The sequence below is a fragment of the Chionomys nivalis genome, chromosome 3, assembly GCF_950005125.1.
Source record: "Chionomys nivalis chromosome 3, mChiNiv1.1, whole genome shotgun sequence".
In the NCBI taxonomy this organism is placed as follows: domain Eukaryota; kingdom Metazoa; phylum Chordata; class Mammalia; order Rodentia; family Cricetidae; genus Chionomys; species Chionomys nivalis.
Genome location: NC_080088.1, coordinates 73,718,087 through 73,723,128, shown reverse-complemented (window position 1 = coordinate 73,723,128; position 5,042 = coordinate 73,718,087). Strand labels below are relative to the sequence as shown.

The window sequence follows — 5,042 nt, the reverse complement described above, 5'->3', positions numbered from 1 at the left end:
TTACACAGTTAGTCATGGAGTAGTAACAGGCCTGATGGTGAGACAGGTCAACCAAAATGGAGATGGCTTCAAACTATGGTGGTCAAGGACTAACTCCTAAAAAAGCAACTCCTAAGGATTAATTTATTTTAAAAACAAATACAAACTAGCAATTCACTCTTTCTCAACTTGACAGTTCACCAGTGGTCTGTCAGTTAAAAACATACATCTCACAACTTGGTGGTCCCAAGTTCAAAAAACAAAAACAAAAAAACCGCACAACAAAAGCCAAGTGAAGTAGGTGTCTGAGCCAGGAGTATAAATATTGCAAGATGTCATTTTTATTCCTGAATAAAATTTATTCATTTATAAATTTATAAATTTTTCCTCAGGAATTTTCTAGCAACAAACCCAGGTCTAAAGTAGCTTCAGAAATGGGGCATATTATGTATGATTATTTTTCTTCTTAAGCTATATCCCAAAATTTTCATATTCTCAAGAAAGTGACTAGAGTGGATAAGGAATAGTGAAGTAGGTGTTCAAGCCAGGAGTATAAATATTGCAAGATGTCATCTTACAATATTTATAGAAAAATAATCACACATAATGCCCCATTTCTGAAGCCACCCCAGACCCGGGTTTGTTACTAGAAAATTCCTGAAGAAAAATTTAAATATAAGTCTGTGGCTTTGTTGAATTAAGCCCCCCAGTTAAAGATTTAGAAAACACCCATGGTTTGGGCTAATAGTTTTGTTGGTGGCACCTATTGTAGCCGGATAGCTGAACAAAGTCTGTGTCTCAAACCAGTGTTAAATCCATCTCAGGGTTCAGAAGAAAACAAGGGGAGTCTAAATCACAAGTGCAGACATGTCTAGGATCCTTGCCCTTCCGGATCCACACTTCCTTCAGGGTCTTCATCATTGTAAATGTTCTCTGCCATCTGCCACACTTGCATGATATTATCTTCTGATACAGAACAAATCACCCAAGGTTCATTGGGATTCCAGGAGAAATCAGATATCTTGGCAGTATGACCACCATGAATAAACAGCAACTCTGGTGGGCCATCTTCTGCATCTTCTGGGGACTGTTCTTCTCCAATTTTACTTAAATCCCACACATTCAACCTACGATCAGTACCGCTAGAAGCCAAAATAGTCTCATTGTGAGGTGACCACTGAACTTGGAATATTTCATCCTTATGTGATTCAAAGGAATGCAACTTGAGTTTCAGATTTCTCAGATCCCACAAGGCAACAGTCTTGTCAGCTGATCCTGTGGGCAAGAATGAACTCACTGTAAGGATTGAAAGACAGGCAGTTCACTTCAGCAGTGTGAGCATCAACTGAGTGGCTTGGCTTGGAAGTATTGTTTGAACGAGTATCCTAAATCATAAGTTTCTGGTCATCAGCAACTGACCCAAACAGAGACTCGTGGAGCAGATGCCAGGAAACGTCCTCTACTGCTGCTGTATGCCCCGTGAAGATGGTCTTTGCATCCACCACTTTTCCTTCCTTTGGAACTGCACTGATGTCCCACAGGCAGATGGTATGGTCATCTGAAGCACTGAGTAAGTGCCCGCTGAGATTTGGATTCCAAGAAAGACCATAACCTTCCTTCTGATGTCCACGGAGACGCAAATCTGGGTTGCACTCTCCAGAAGGGTCTGGTTTAGAAGGATGCTTTGTGTAGTCAAAAACAAGCACATCACTGGATGGAGTCTTTGTTGCAATGATGCAAGGGTTCTGGGGCATGTACCGAGCCCTGTTTACTTCTCCTTCATGGTTGATCTTGATTTCTATTTCAATTTTCCCACTGACAGAGCCAAACCCTCCAAATTCTCCTTTTTCACTGTCATAGTGTGAAGCATCAAACTGAGCATCATCATTAGGGAGCTGGACACTGGCTATCACCAGGTGGTTTTGTTCATCCGATGTGTGTGTTCCCAGGACAAGTCGATGAATGCTGAAATCTTTCCCCTCAGGCCTGGTAACATCTGGAAGCCACTGGGCAGTTAAACTGGGCCACTCCAGGGCATGGGTCATCACCAAATCATAAAGAAAAGGGGTGTTTTTCTTCCATATTTTGTACTCCTCGTTGATCACACGTTCTTCCACCGTGTCGTCAAAGGCAGCTTCCTTGTCAGCCATGGCGGTAGGAGAGCCGGGAGGGGCTGGGCAGAATTTTCCATTTTTACGTGGCTTATTTTTACTCTATTACTTTACTTTATTCTGTCTCACTTTATCCCTTTTTTTTAAGACATCAACTTTATTCTCTATATTCTTTTTCTTCTCTCTCCCAAGCCTATGTACATTCATCCAACACTGTGACCCATTTAGAGGTCTTTTATGTCTGAATCTGTCCTATTGTGAATCTGTAATTTTTTTACTGTCCAGGAACATTTTTGATTTGCACCTTTAAATTGCTAAGTGCTTAAGAATCTAAGCTGTGACATTCCTAGGTTAAAAACAGAAACTGCAGGTTTGCCCCACCCAGTCCAACATGGCAGAGCCGCTTGTGCCTCTGAGCTGCAGAGCAGCGGGCTGCTCTGGATATTGGTTCCACCTCTTTCCAATTTCAAAATGGAGGACGTACCATTTTCTACTAGCTCTGGGGCCGCCAGGTAGGAGCTGCACTCAGCACTTTAAATCTGAGACTGAGCATGTGGCAAAAAAATTCTTACTTTTTGAGTTATGACCAAATCTACCATGCAGAGCACTGTGCAGCCTGGAAACATATGGAGGCAGGAATCTGCCATGCTCTCCTGCCTGCCTAAGCCTTATCCTGCTGTCAGCCCAGGTGCAGGTGGGGAGCGCTGAGCCATTGGCATGGTCTCAGAGTACTTTCTTTCCAATCCCGAGCGGGAACACAAACATCCAGTCCCATAAAAGCCATTGAAATGCTTTAAAGCCAGAGTTTGCATTGGCAGCACAGCCCCAGAAAGCCGTGTTTTAAAATGATTTGGCTTTTTTTCTGCCACTATTGCTGAAACAGGAAATCTCTCTATGGCACATCCTAGCAAACAGCAAAAAGCTGTGTTAAATCTGTTTTTTCTGTGTTTAAAATTAAACTCTCTCAGGTTTTACATGGAGTTTGTTACCACATTGGAGCGCCACTCTGTAGTGTTGAGGTGAGCGGGCCTGCTTCCTACATCACCTAAGGTATCAAAAATTCATGAATTTATTTTTCCTATGAGTTTCACAGTACACACAATATAAAAACGGACACCATAATACTTGAAGAGACTGTTGACACTGTCAATTTATTTCTAGACAAAAATTACTGTTGCTTAACTGATTGTAAGTCAAGCACAATTTCTAATTAGTCTTAGTAATATAAACCTGGACTCAGATATCAGGGTAAATGTTGAAAGATCCCAGAAATAAAGGAGCAAGCCTTCAGAGATACCATTTACCTTTACCAAATCCTCAGAACAAAGTGGGGAAGACCCTGTCTCTACAAATCTTCAGTCTTAATGGGCTGATCTCCTTTCTCCTCCTGCCTTATGTTCTTCTCTCTGCCAAGTCATATACCATCCTGTCTCCACCTCCCTAGTGCAAGAATTAATAGCATGTGGTTTACAAATTCCAATATTAAATATGTGAGCCATGACTGCCTGCTGTTTTTCTTTTAGACTGGTCAATCTAGTGTAGCCCAAGGTGGCCTTGAAATCACAGAGAACTACCTGCTCCTGCCTCTTGACTGTTGGGATTAAAGGTATGTGTCACCACTGCCTGCACTCTGTGACTAACTACAGCCTATCACAGCACTCTGACCTTCAGGTAAGCTTTACATGTTAAAGCACAAACAAAATGTCAGCACAGTAAGAATATTGGCAAAAGATCTTACCAAATACTTTACGATAAGAAGTCATCAGTATCCGTTCTAGGTAACAATGACAATTGTAATATGCAAAGTCATTATCAAATTGAATGTACACAAAAATTTTACCCCTGAAAAACTTTTTCTAAACTGAGGACATTTATGAAGTTTCAAAATTGGATGACTTTTTCCTCATGATTTTGAAGACTACACTGATGAAATCCATAAGATTTCTCTCAAGTATGTGTTCTTTTATCCATTTGAAGATAACTATTATGAGAAAAAGGATTAACCACATTGATTAGATAAAGTTTTTCTTCAGATTGTGTTCTTTCATGCCTTTGAATATGACTGTAATAAGCAAAGGCTTCACCACACTGACTGCATTCAGAGTTTTGCTTAAGTATGAGTCTTTTTATTCCTTTGAAGAAGAGAGTAACGGGCAAAGGCTTTACCACACTGATTACATTTGAAGGGTTTCTCTTCAATAGTTGTTCTTTTATGCCATTGGATATGAATGTTATTTGCAAAGACTGTAACACACACATTACATTCATAGGCTTTAGATCCACTATGCGGTTTTTATGCATTCCAAGAACACTTTGACATGCAAAGACTTTATCACATGGATTACATTCAACGGGTTTCCCTCTAGTTTGCGTTCGTTCATGATTTTGAAGATAATTATGATATACAAAGGCCTTACCACACTGATTTCACTTATAAGGTTTCTCTCCAGTATGTGTTCATGTATGCTTTCAATGAGAAGCTTGACAAGAAAAGGCTTTACCACACTGATTACATTCATAGGGTTTCTCTTCAGTATGTGTTCTTTTTTTTTTAATAAAGATTTATTTATTAATTATGTATTCAGTATTTTGTCTGCATGTATGCCTGCAAGCCAGAAGAGGGCACCAGATCTTATTATAGATGGTTGTGAGCCACCATGTGGTTGCTGGGAATTGAACCCAGGACCTTTGGAAGAGCAAGCAGTGCTCTTAACCACTGAGCCATCACTCCAGCCCCTCCAGTATGTGTTCTTACATGCTTTTTCAGAGAAATGTGATGTGCAAAGACTTTACCACACTGATTACATTCATAGGGTTTCTCTCCAGTATGTGTTCTTTTATGACTCTGAAGATGACTCTTCTGGGCAAAGGCTTTACCACACTGATTACATTCATAGGGTTTCTCTCCAGTATGTGTTCTTTTATGCCTTTGAAGATAGCTTTGAAAAGAAA

General features: G+C 40.4%; 1 pseudogene; it reads right to left on the bottom strand.

The window, feature by feature from the left end:
- Positions 1-265: 265 nt before the first annotated feature.
- On the bottom strand, positions 266-2,129 carry LOC130871555 (histone-binding protein RBBP4-like; annotated as a pseudogene).
- Between the last annotated feature and the right edge of the window lie 2,913 nt (positions 2,130-5,042).